General features: G+C 35.2%; 1 protein-coding gene across 1 annotated transcript in view; it reads left to right on the forward strand.

Moving 5' to 3' along the window:
• LOC108537959 (doublecortin domain-containing protein 1) overlaps positions 1-14,565 on the forward strand; it is a 69,337-nt gene that overhangs the window by 9,287 nt on the left and 45,485 nt on the right. Inside the window, 1 exon segment of the mRNA XM_017885737.1 lies at positions 12,152-12,223. The gene's annotated coding sequence lies outside the window, so the exon portion shown is untranslated.

Here is a 14,565-nt window from a genome sequence, read left to right on the forward strand (position 1 = left end):
TGCAACCAACAGACACATGAAAAAATGCTCATCATCACTAGCCATCAGAGAAATGCAAATCAAAACCACAATGAGATACCATCTCACAGCAGTTAGAATGGCGATCATTAAAAAGTCAGGAAACAACAGGTGCTGGAGAGGATGTGGAGAAATAGGAAACACTTTTACACTGTTGGTGGGACTGTAAACTAGTTCAACCATTGTGGAAGACAGTGTGGCGATTCCTCAAGGATCTAGAACTAGAAATACCGTTTGACCCAGCCATCCCATTACTGGGTGTATTCCCAAAGGATTATAAATCATGCTGCTATAAAGACACATGTATTCACAATAGCAAAGACTTGGAACCAACCCAAGTGTCCATCACTGACAGACTGGATTAAGAAAATGTGGCACATATACACCACAGAATACTATGCAGCTATAAAAAAGGATGAGTTCGTGTCCTTTGTAGGGACATGCATGCAGCTGGAAACCATCATTCTCAGCAAACTATTGCAAGAACAGAAAACCAAACACCACATGTTCTCACTCATAGGTGAGAATTGAACAATGAGAACACTTGGACACAGGAAGGGGAACATCACACACAGGGGCCTGTTGTGGGGTGGGGGGAGGGGACAAGGATAACATTAGGAGATATACCTAATGTAAATGACGAGTTAATGGGTGCTGCACACCAACATGGCACATGTATACATATGTAACAAGCCTGCACATTGTGCACATGTACCCTAGAACTTGAAGTATAATAATAAAAAAAAGATCAGAAACATATTTGGTTCAATTTTGCCAACGTATATTAATTTATATTTTACTGTCTCTCTAAAGATAGGTATTAGTTGGTAATCAATATGTAATGAGTTGAGTTGAATTTCTTTGTGCTAATGAGGCTGTGTCTTCATTCAGTCCTTCCTTTTGGACCTTTTTGCTCTGGTTTTATCTGTGGAATTCCATCCCTTGCAGATGCATGCCATCTTGTATCCATCTTTATGGATCTTTATTTATGAAGAAGGTAATATGATTATAAATCAATAAAATGGATTTTTGTACATGCTACTTTGAAACCATTCTGTTTATTTTATATTCAATCGTATATGTTTGCATTTTATAGGTACTTAGAGTCTCTGGAATACTTTCTACCACGTCTAGACATTTTTTCTTGGGCAATTCAGGAGGCAGACCTAAATATAAAAACAGGAACTAACATTTATGATTAACAAGTACTTTTACATATTGCATATGTTTTCATTTGATCCTTTTAACAGACCTGTGAAGTAGGTAAGGAAGATACCATTATCATACACATAAAGCCATGAGAATGGGAAGAGACAGAGGCAAAAATTCAAACTCAAGTCAGTTGAGTCCAGATCTGTTGCATTTTCTGCCATATCACCTTAGCTCTTATATGTAAAACTCTTCTGTTAAATGACTAAAATTTTAGAACAGAGAACTTTAGAGTTTCTCCCTTTTTTTCAGTATTTCACACCCCCATTTTCTAGACAGGTAGGGAAAATGTACAGAAAAGAGTTTCACAGGATTTACCACAGGTTTGGTCTTATACTGGGACCAGAACTTCAGAACTTCATGATCCAGTCCCAGTGGTCTTTGCATTACAGTGCACTACTTTCATGTTTCCTGCAGCTACAGGGACATTTTCTTTAACTACATTTTCTTCAGTTATTAACTTAAATAAATTATTTGTTAGAGTCTTGGCTTGGTAAATATAAATAATTCCCCTTGTTCTTTTATGTGTGTGTGTGTGTGATAAAATAAAGTCAGTTTTATCTGGCATAGCTTTTTTTATACTGTAGCAATCTCCTCTAAACATTCTGGAATGTCCTAAGGTAAGAGGGGAAGAAAAGAGTGTGACTCACTTGTGTTGACAGAGCTGAGAGAAGAGCAATTGGGAATAGTTACTTATTTCCTTTTGGGTGTACTGGTGCAAATAACACCTTGGGGCACTCTTCCCTTTCTAGCCTGGGAGCATCCCTGATTGAATGTTTCCCTGGTATGGAGGCTTAGAAAGGAAGTTAAGATCATCAGCCAGGTGCAATGGCTCACCCCAGTAATCCCAGCACCTTCGGAGGTCCAGGCAGGCAGATCACTTGAGATCAGGAGCTCGAGACCAGCCTGGCCAACGTGGTGAAACCCCATCTCTACTAAAAATACGAAAAATTAGCCGGGTGTGGTGGTGGGCGCCTGTAATCCCTGCTACTCAGGAGGCTGAGGCAGGAGAATCCCTTGAACCTGAGTGGCAGAGGTTGCAGTGAGTAGAGATTGTGCCACTGCACTCCAGCCTGGGCAACAAGCGAGACTCTGACTTTAAAAAAAGAAAAAGGAAAAAGAATGTTAGATCAAACAATAATTCAGTAACCAAACATTTTCTTTCTAAGATATCTAAATTATTATTTTAAATGCTTAAATGGTGACAGAGATTGGGAAAATAGGTATGTCAATTACATAATGAGGAACAACAATTCTCCTGGTTCATAGGCAGCTTAGTTCAACATACTGTTGGCTCTTGCCTGATTCTGTAACATAAGTCAAACGTTTGACTTCCTGTCCCCAGTGAGGCCTCTTTCCATCGTAGTTGTGTTCCCAGCCCTCTCATACAGTTAGCCAGCTGGTCTCATGATACAGAGATTTCTTTTCATGAAAAGTGGGTTCATCCCTTGACTCCACACAATTGATTTTTACATTATTTATCCTCTAACCGAATAAGAGGTATTCTTCACACTCTTCAAGTTTCAAGTGTTTGTGCCAGCACTTATATTTTAAGCACCACTCCAATATTGATTACTCTCTCTAGCCATAGAAAATCCTTTCAATTCATTCACAAAGTGCTTCCTTGTTCCCTCTCAAAATTTCTACCTAATTTGAGTTTATATTTACAGTGGTGTCGCACTGTTGTGTCAGTGCAACTGTCGTCCCAGTGCAACACCACTTAATTGAATTAACAAGTCATTTAAGAGCTCTACAGGGAAAAAAAGGTCAAAAGTTGAGGGGAAAATAAAAATAAGGCAATACCTTTTTTAAAATTTCACAGCTCTCAGAGACCTGATGTGATTGAGTCAAAATGTAAAGTAAGCCAAGGTTCCTGACTATCAGTCATCAGTAAAAAGACTGACTTTATTCTGAAACAGATCCTTAAAAAAGAGATGCATCAGTAGCCATTGTTCTAGCATTGAAGTCAATTTTTAAATTTCTTTCTTCCTAAGTCATTTTACCCTATCCTGCTGAATTGGAGAAGGGAATAAAAAGGCTTACAACATTGAAATAGAGTACATTGTTCACTTCTTGCGTGATAATATGACCTGTCATTCTATCATAGAAAGCTACTAAGTTCATCTGGCATATTTGGCTCTTCTGATACTATATTCATGCCCCCAGTTAAACTAAGCTATATAATTACCAAAATAATTTCCCCCTTGCTTTAAAATGGATGTCGCTTTTCCAGTTTCCAATGACATCTTTCCATCATTTTGAGATGGTGAAAGCAGAGGGATTTAGTTAAAAAGAGTTGGTAGGAAAGAGAAGAGGAATAAAAAGATATTCTTCTTTCCTTTTGCAGTACTCACATCCACATCTATTCTGTGTTGACAGTCATAAATATTTAAATCATACTTTTTTGTTTTTTGTTTTGAGACCGAACCTCACTCTGTCGCCAGGCTGGAGTGCAGTGGCGTGATCATGGCTCACTGCAACCTCCACCTCCCAGGTTCAGGAGATTCTCCTGTCTCAGCCTCCTGAGTAGCTGGGACTACAGGCACCTGTCACCACACCGGGCTCATTTTTGTATTTTTAGTAGAGACAGGGTTTCACCATTTTGGCCAGGATGGTCTCTATTCTTGACCTCGTGATCCTCCTGCCTTGGCCTCCCAAAGTGCTGGGATTACAGGCGTGAGCCACCGTGTCTAGCCTTTGACTCATATTTTAACTCACTTTTGGACTTCTTAAAGTTTGAACTAACTATCCCTTCAAAGAAAAAAAGCTTACGGTGTACTTAGAGACTGATTATCTATTTCCATAACCCACAGTCTTAGACATTTCTATTTACACGAGGCTCTGTAAGTTGAAGAATTTTCTTGTTATTATCTGGTAATCAAAGGTGGCTGGATTACCTAGTATGGTGCCTCAACATGTCAAGCAGTTCACTGCGCTTATTCTGTTATGCTTCGAAGTTTAGCATTGCTAAGTGGGTATTGGCATTTATAATCAAAGAATTTCAAGTAAATATCGAACATCAGACTTGAAGCTATAAATTATCCTTAAGAATAAGACATTTAAGAAAATATTATCTAAATCTGTAAACAACAGTTGGTTTTGGGAAAATCATCAGGTTCTAGGTGTTTCTGCACTCTGAATAACACTGAAGATAGTGGGCTACATATTTAGGCATTGTCACCAATGTTGTAGGTAATAAATGCTTTGTGTTTACTGTCTCCATGTGGTTTATTATCAAATGGAAACCATCTGTTGAAACCATTTTATACTAAAATTAACAGATAATTTGTCGAGTAAAATGGATATTTCACTTTTTGAATACTTAAAGCATTAGATTCCAAAGAAGTGTCCTATTTGTGGCAGGCTGCTTCAGGCTATGCTCCTAGATAGCTCAGGTGTAGAAAAAGGTCATGCTTTGTACCAACTTGGATGAAGAATTTTGCGAAGTATTAGGTTCTCATTTATGTTGCTTCCAACTAAATCAAGAAGACCTTGCTGATATTGTGAAAATTGTGAAGAGGTGGCCATCACCTTGGTTGGCAAGTCAAATTTACTGAAGTTGGAAAATTCAAAATGGAAATTATGTATATTGTCGAAGAAACAATACGTTAAGCATATATGTAAGTGCATATGAATGTCTGTGTGTTGTGTGTGTGTTTGTGTACACTTGTATATGTGTTATAGTGTATAGAATAAGAGGCGGAAAACAGAGACCTTAAGTTTATGTGTCAGGGAACACAATGTGAATAAAATAGTGATTCTAATTGCATCTCCGACCTGGCAAAATGAAAACTATAATCTGAGTTAAACCTGATCTAATCTAAATGCCTAATGGCAATAAGGATGAGATTATTTCTTCCTCTCTCCTAGAGGGCTACATAATCTTTTGCCTTTCATTTTAGGGGTCATCTCAGATTCTGAGTATTTGTTTTAGAATACTAAAGGTAGCAGGATGTAATTACATGAATTTAAGTGGATGTAATATTTCTCCAAGGACTTATTGAGCTAGTCATGTTATTATTAAGTGGATTCTCAAGTTAACTCAGAAGCTGTGATCTTTGTTTTGAGATTGAGCTGTACATTGTAGATAGGAAATTAAGTCATACTTCTTTAATATATGGAATGCCTTGACTAGTCGAATTATGAAGTTGTTGTGTTGAAAGTTTAATACAATAGTCGAAAGTTCTTACATTGCTAAGTATCAAATCATGAGCTCACTGAGGGCAGTGCCTTTTCTATCATGTTTTATTATGTTCATGTTGAATTATGTTTGAACTTGTTTAGTAAAAACATAATGCTAATTATTCCTGTATATCATTATTTAAGTAAATAAATGATTTCTCTTCAATAAAAGTAAATAGGATCGTGTATATGCATGATAAGGATGTTTGTCATTGTTTTTCCTCTGGTAGACTAGTCAATACTTAGCCATGACAATACATGGTTTCTTTATGGAGTGAGCACAAGGTAAGCCCTAGAGCACTGTTTTGTTACCTTACATTTGTCACTCTGCCTAGATGGTGATCTTTACAAGGTTTTGTATTTCACCCCAGGAGAATATTATCTAATAATTATTGTTAAAGCAAATTGGAGGTCCAAATTTTTGTAATCAGGTTTGAAGGATATGTTTCTCCATAATAGTTGAGCCAACTTTTCTGTTCTGTTTTGCTTGGCTTACCGGTACCTTTCAATAGATTTCAAGCTTCACATAATGGCTTGTGGAATTGCTTCCCTCTGCAGCCCTTTAAACTATAAGTGTAAAATTCAGAAGACTTTATAAGTACCTCGTTATTTGGATACCTGTAAATAGGAAGATTGTATTTATATTAGGGGAGTGGAAAAAGAAAAGATCGTTTACTCAAGTAGTAGTTCCTGGATTAGCATTAAACAACTTCTGGTTCTTTGGGATCAACAGGGCTTTCAGCTTTCCAAGGTCATGTGCTGCATTTATGCATGTGAATAATAAACTTATGCAAAATAGAAGGAAATTTCGTGCTTGGGAGGAAAAGAAGTTTATGTGCTTTTACCCTTACCTAAAGAACACTGTCCATTAAAGTAAGATAGAGTGAAAGAAGTTTTTTTCCTGCCTTCATTTTGGAAAATTTATGTTAAAAGACCTTAAGATTTCCCACATAATATTTAAAAACTTTTTTGAGCCTGCTCCATTGCTACGTGATAATCTTCTATTTCTAAAGAATTACATGTATCTCCTGCTAAAAGGGGAGCTAAAGCAAGGGTTGAATAATCTTTTACCTATAACATATGCATATTTATGAAAAAAGTGGATACGTTTGAAAATTGCATGTATTTTATGCTTCTATTTATTTGTTACTATGGCAACCACTACAGTGCCTAGTATTTATGTTGTCTAAAATTCAGAACACTTTTTCAAAGAAATAAATATGCCAGAACCATGCATTGTATTTACTTTAGTATTGTAGAAAAAATATTTATGTCTAATGCATATATTGAAGAAAAATAGCCAATATAATAATGTAAACTTCAGGCCTGACTTAAATTAGGTACCTTTCCATGTAGTGTTTTTAAAAATCAAAATAATTACATTTATTCTTCCTTCTTTTTCTTGTTATAAAAAATCAGAATAGTGAATAGAAATAATGAATTTTAAAAATTCATGAGTCAATCTTGAAATGTAGTTTTTTGATGTCTCCTGTTTTATGACTTAATATTTGATTCATAATAAATTTCTGAAAATATAAAACATGAACAATTCAACCAAATATTTAATGTTAGCTACATAAATTTAAAATTGTAAATATTTGCATTTCTGATTAAAGGTGATTTTAACATCTAGGAACAAAAGATTTCTATTTTGTATTTGAAATGAAAGGTATGGTTGCTATTACTTAGTTAAATTATTTAAATCATTTTCTGACATGTGTGATACATAAATATAATTTTTTTAGTGTTAAACAATAGAATGGAAATTATGAAGCATAAAATCAGACATGTTTCATGTCACGTATTACCTGTTAAGAAAAACTGCAATGCAGCATTTAAGTACAACAGAACAATGAGCATATTGTTTCTGGTACTTGTAAACAGGATGGATCTACAGTTTCACAGTTTATGTTGACAGTATCTTTGTGGGAAATGTAATTATCAAATGAATTATAACATGTCTTAGTATCAAGATTATTAATAGTAATTTTAATTACCTTTTTCAAGATAATTGGATATGTTCTCATAAGTATATGGGAAAGGGGACACTGGGCTAATTAGATATTTTGAACTTAGTTATCTTTAAAATATCTAGGAGCTTAACATACATATTCTATATTTTAGGAATTTCTTCTTTTAATTAAATGTTTTCCTAAGTAGAACTAAGCTAATTTATAATTTATAAAGTCTCACTGTTGATCCCTTGATATTCCTCCTTGAGCATTGATATAATTTTAAAAGATTGAATAATTAAAATTTTAAAATTAAATGTTCACTACCAGTTATAACATTTTTCTAAAACTGGCAAAATTAAGAAAATAATATTTTGCTCCACTAATGGGTACTGTTAGATGGGCTTTCATATAATACTTCTGATAATTTTAGAAATTGATTCATTTCCAAAAAACAATTTGTTTTGGAGATACACAACAGCTTTAAAAATGTGCATTTATTTTGATCTAGGGATTTAGCTTCTAGACTTAAAGAACTATTCAGTGGTGTGGTCAAAGGTATATATATACAAGAATCACAGCTTTAATCACAATAAGAAGTATTTGGAGCCACTAACTAGGATATTAAACAGGTAATAAAAAATCATGTTCTCAACAAATATTTAGTAACTTAGGAATACTCTCATTCATTGAACCCAGCTGTATATATTTTATTTTGGTTTTTTTGGAGACTGGGCCTTGCTATGTTGTCCAGTATGGACTTGAACTCGTGGACTCCAGCAATCCTCTTGCCTCAGCCTCCTAAGTAGCTGGGGCTACACGTGTGAGGCACCACAAACAGCCTTGTATACGAACTGTGTATTTAATATGGCCACACCTTTGTTTAAAAAAAAATCTGTAAAATCATAAAGATTAAAAACAAAAAAATTATAATGATTGCTAATTCCAAGAGTAGATTTTAAATACACTTTTAAATCTTAATATGAGCATTTCTATAATAACTTCAATTATAATCATTTAAATTGTCTTTAATAAGACAAGTTAATTAAAATTGTGTTTACATTCATTATAATGAAAATTCAACCAGTTGGAGGAACAATATTATCTTGTCAATATTTAATTCATTGTCTTGTTTTCAAATCTGGAAGTAGTTGGTACTCAATAATTTGTTGATTGAATGGATAGATGATGGGGTCAGGAATTAGCAAAGTGGTTTTAGGGAAAACACATTTGGAGGGCCACAAAGGTACCTTGTTTATGTTTACATAAAATTGATTTGTTCATCATAACAATAGACGACAGGATAATAAAGTGATAAGAATATGCAAGAACTGCTTTACTAAACATAGTCTGGTAGCATAGAATAAGGCAAAAGCTAAATAGCTAGATTTACCCTAAGACATTTAGTTTGTCTAGTTGTACAATTATAGCTATTAAAATAAACAAGAAAAAACGTTTATCACTGAAATTCCAACAGGAAACATAACCTATTTGAGAGTCTGGAACTCTAGTTCTTAACCTCCCCACTTAAAAAAAATTAAAGTATTGTTTTTATAAAATGAGTTTTGATAATGCAAGTTTACTCAGGGATATGACTATTACATTGTAGAAGAGTAGACTATTCCACAGTAAACTATATTTTAGTTGTTGTAAAATTAATTTTAAAAAGAATAATTTGGCAATGCAGATGTATATGTGTGATTTACATGTTTACACAACACCAGAAAGGTAGATTTAATGAAGAAATCAAGTGCCTTTCTTAATTGAATTGAATGGTTAGCCTTCTGGACCAGCTCTATTGGAGATGGGGCTTTGCAAATGAGATCTCCATGCCTCCTAGTAAGGTTGAATGTGGCAGCAACTTATATGTCCTGAACCAACAGTCATTATCTACTTTGCCAATATTTTAACATACCTGAAGTTCCTACCACAGTGTATAATGGCTTCCACTGTGGTATGGGGATGCCGTTTCAGCATTGGTGGAGGTAACTGGCAATTAAATAGGTGAGGACATGTTGAGTGGCAGAAAATAAGGTATTTGCTGCTGGAATGCTGCAGCAGTTTTCAGGGGACAGATACAACCTCTCACTTAGTGGAATATGACCTAAAACTCTACCTAAGTGTTTCCAATGTACATTAGGACTGGCCTTTGAGAGGTAACATCTGACTATTTACTAGCTGTGTTGGAAGCTAGAGAAAGAGACCTGAAATCTTTGAAGATGATGGTAATTCCATATTTCTTTTCTTCACTTGTGTCTTTCTTCTACATGCATGCTTTTCTCTGCTGTGTCATCTCCATCCCACTAGAAAATGTGAATTAGAATATTCAATTCTGCTATAGAAGAAAGCAAATGAGATGATGAAATGTATAAGAAATTTGACGATAGATAGGAAGTCAGCTAGTATGTTATGAGATACAGGTGAAACTCCTAGCATGTATTAATATAGATATCAGTAAGCATGTAGTTTGAGAAAGAAAAGCAGAATTTAGAAGATGTACTAAATATACATAGTAAGCAAGTTACTAACCTATAAAACTTGCCAAGATGAAATAAATGGGTCATGAAGGAATAGACAAATTTGTATTTATTTGATAGGAAGGTAGAAAGACCAATTTATGATTTTGTCACTTCTGAGCTGACAGCTGTGCCATGCCACCTACTTATGACATCCAGTAAGGTCCTGTATTGGCCCATGGTACTATGCCCAAGAAATGCAGATAAAACCGATAATTCTTCACTGTTAATTGGCAAGCTACCTCTTTATTTAGGTATAACTCTCCCTTTGTTTCTCTCATTGTCAAGTACGTGCCTTTGACCCCTGGCACCTTCTATCTGGGTCACCTGACTCAAATCTGAATTATTATGGGGAAGGCTGATGTGGCACAGAGAAAACAGAGCATGTGACTAGCATGGAACCCAGGATACCTATAGGGTGGTCCTGCCACTCACATCCTATCATAAGAGTGTCAGCCTATTTCATTGCTTTCCCATTGCTTTTTGTTTTATATTTATTTAGTAAATTATATGAAATGAACATGTTAATTTGGTCTGTGAGCTCTCAGATTTAGCTGCCTGGTAATGTACTTGGTGGCTACCATTACATCAAGGTAATTTTCGACCTGACAGTATGCTTTACTTTGAACTTTACTAACCCTCCCTCACAATTTGGGATTTTGAACTAAAGCACTGATCATCACTATCTGATTTAGGGACCTAGACCAAGCTACGAAAGGAGTGTTAAATTATAGTGATTCTATGGCAGTCTTAAGCACCTAGTTCACTGTGAAGGAATTATGAGAACCTGTTTCTCACCCTTCCTCTAGGGAAATGCAGAAGAGCTAAGCAAGTCCCAGTTTACCTGGGGAAGAGGATTAGGAGGTTGTTTGTCAGCTCTGTCCCACTTGAATTCTCTCCTTTCTCTCCTTACTGCTGAGGGTGGAGGTAGTTATTGTCTAGAACAAGACCTTCAAATACTTTGCTCATATACTCTATTTTACAATTTTGAAAAACATATACTCATGTACATTTTAATTTGACACTTAACATTTCTTGTTATAAGCTTAAGTAGTTGGAAAATATGTGATTTCGGGTATGCTATGAATGTTGACATTTAAAAAATAAAACTGTATTTAAAATATATCTAATAGAATATGAATTCCATATGATTTGTTTAAAATATTTTAATGAACATTTTCAAACACATACAAGAGGAAAAACAGTAAAACCTCTATGTACTCTTCACCCAGTTTAAACAATCATCAGCTTTCTGACATTCTTACCTTTACTCCCTTACTCTTTTCTATTGGAGTATTTTAAAGCAAACTCCAATCATATTGTACTCACATATACCTTGGTTTATATGTCTAGCAAAGACGATTTATCATGGTAGTACCATTTATTCATATTCAATAAAATCATTTCCTTAATATGAAGTAGTAAGCAGTATATATTCATGTGTCACCAATTGTCTCAAAAATGTATGCCTTATGATAGTTTGTTCAAATCAGAAACTAAATAATACTTAAATATTTATGCATTGTATTTAGTTGAAGTGATTTTTTGATTTTTTTTTTTGAGATGGAGTCTCCCTCTGTCGCCCAGGCTAGAGTGCAGTGGTGCAATCTCAGCTCACCGCAACCTCCGCCTCCCGGGTTCAAGCAATTCTCCTGCCTCAGCCTCCTGAGTAACTGGGATTACAGGCATGTGCCACCACACTGGGCTAATTTTTTTTTTTTTGTATTTTTAATAGAGACGGAGTTTCACCATATTGGCCAGGCTGGTCTCAAACTCCTGACCTTGTGATCCGCCCGCCTATGATTCTTGAGTCTCTTCATTTGTAACACTTCTCCTTTCTGTGTTTTCTCTGCCATGTCTTTTAACATGTTTCTCTACTTCACATATTTATGAGAAAAAAACCCTAGAAATTCGATCTAGAAACTTGGTTAGATTCAGTGTTTATGGCAAGAATACTTCATAGGTATTCCTGTGTTTATAATTCCTGTGGAATTATACAAGGAGAAGCAATTTCTAGTTGTCTTATTCTAGTGACATTAATATGAATCAATAGTATAAGTATTATCAGTGAGATTCATCTGTTATAAATTTGCCTTTGTCCTTTCATCTTATGATGACAAACATTGCCTGGACAAACATTATCTGGGTCCATTATTTCATTGGAGTTTATGCAATGGTGATTTTCTGATTCTTTTATTCCATCTATATTTATTAGCTGTGATTCTTCTATTAAGAATTTTCTTTCATCATCTATTTGTTTCTCCTGAATTATAGCCAACTCAGGAAAGAAGAAAAAGTACATTTCTTTTCCAGGACACTAAGTTGGTGCTCCAACAATCTCCAAAGGTGAGCGATGAGAATTGAAGTATAAATTTTAATTTTAGTATTATTAGATACTCATGGATTTATATGTTTGATGTTTCGATCTTTTATTTTTATTTTTTACTCTTCAGAGTGTCCCATTTTTGGCCAGTGGAATTACCTTTAAGGTGACTCCCGTGTGCTTTTGACACTCCCCACATGAAAGAGTGTGTAGTAGAGCTTTCTAGAGAAACAGAGAAACAGCAGGATGTGTGTGAATATAGATGATGGAGATAGAGTTTCTTGTTTTAAGAGAGTTCTTTGTTTTAAGCATGACAAGGTATCACACATACACATATACATAATGTTTCTAGCCCCAGACCTAAATACTGTAGATATTTTAAAACATTAAAAACATTAACAAGCTCTTCTTCACCAAAATTTTTCCTTAAACTTATATATTTATTCCATTTTTTTCATAGAATTTTATCATTTATAATTGGAAGTTTTTTATAGGCTACTCTGTCTTACATAACATGTTGTTATCTGCAATAACAACATACTATAATAAGGTTTTTTTTTTTTTAAAAAATGGCCTTTGACCATAAGGTTATAAGTGTAGAAAAATTTCATCAGGATTGGGTTTTCATTATAATTATTGGTAGCATGCAATTATTCAAAACAGCATGAATATATTACCATTTCTGATATTTAGCAAACATAAAAAGAAAATTTATGAAAAAATATATTAGTAATATAGGTTGGGGAGAGCATGCATAATTTCTTGATTAAAGGAATTGTGGAGTTGTTTCTTGGTTTGAAACCTTGGAATGGGCCAAAAGGAAATATTTTCTCTTGTAAAATGAGAAATAGAGACTGTCCAAGATTAAACTATAGTTAGGACAGGCAGCTTCTTAGAAGATGTATTTTTTTTTAAAGTACCTCTATATGAAGGCAAGAATCTAGAAATTGGTTTTCTTAAAACTATCCGCACTTGTATGCCCTTTGGAAAATCTACATGAACTGTTCCAACTTGAGGACCACCAGGACTCTGTTCTCCAATAGCTGACACATGGTGCCTACTATGTGCCAAACACATCAACTTTATGAAGTGGTTACTATTTTTATCCCCATTTTGCAGATGAAGAAACTGAAGCACAAAGATGTTATGTAACTTGTCCAAAGTGACGCAGTTTGTAAGTGGGCAGCAGGGAGGCAAACCCAGTCACTGTGGCTCCAGAGTCCAGACTCAACCACTATGGACATGAATGTCTTTTTTTAAAAAGGGTGGAAGGTTACCCTAGGTGGGGGCATCAGAGGGGAGCGCATAGTGATCTAAAATTGTTGCGAAATAGGAAGTAAAGGAAAATTGTACTTTTCTGTGTGTCAGTGAATAAACTATGCATGTATTAATAAAACATAAGTCAATGCCTTTATCTGTATTCTTTAGAGTACCATAATATTTAGTGTCAGTCAAATTAAGATTAACACATTTTTATTTCTTTAATTTCTAATGAACAATTAGTTCTCGTTTAATTGGCAATGTGCAGGGGTGTTATCTGAAACCCTGTTACTGTCGTGTTTTGCATATTCTACTTAGCCTGTGAATATGTTCTCCTTCTAGTGAGGATGACACTGTTTATACATACATTACAGAAGAAATATTTCATTTAATAATGGTAATGATTTCACACTTATATAACTAATCCTACTAAAAGCATTTTGAAAGTATTTTTCATTTTATTTATTTATTTATTTATTTATTTATTTATTTTGAGATGGAGTCTCACTCTGTTGCCCAGGCTGGAGTGCAGTGCCGTGATCTCGGCTCACTGCAATCTCTGCCTCCTGGGTTCAAGCAATTCTCCTCCCTCAGCCTCCTGAGTAGCTGGGATTACAGGTATCCATCACCACACCTGGCTAATTTTTTGTATTTTAGTAGAGATAGGGTTTCACCATGTTGGCCAGACTGGTCATGAATTCCTGACCTCGAGTGATCTGCCCACCTTGGCCTCCCAAAGTGCTGGGATTATAGGTGTGAGCCACTGTGCCCCGCCTTTATTTTATTTTTTCAAGAGACAGGATCAGACTGGGCATGGTGGCTCACGCCTGTAATCCCAGCACTTTGGGAAACTGAGGTGGGCAGATCACTTTAAGTCAGGAGTTCGAGACCAGCCTGACCAACATGGAGAAACTCCATCTCAACTAAAAATACAAAAATTAGCCAGGCATGGCGGCGTATGCCTGTAATCTCAGCTACTTGGGAGGCTGAGGCAGGAGAATCACTTTAACCCGGAAGGTGGAGGTTGTGGTGAGCCAAGATCATGCCATTGTACTGCAGTCTGGGCAACAAGAGCAAAGCTCCATCTCAAAAAAAAAAAAAAAAA

Source organism: Rhinopithecus bieti, unplaced genomic scaffold, assembly GCF_001698545.2.
Source record: "Rhinopithecus bieti isolate Rb0 unplaced genomic scaffold, ASM169854v2 scaffold_13558, whole genome shotgun sequence".
Taxonomy (NCBI): Eukaryota; Metazoa; Chordata; class Mammalia; order Primates; family Cercopithecidae; genus Rhinopithecus; species Rhinopithecus bieti.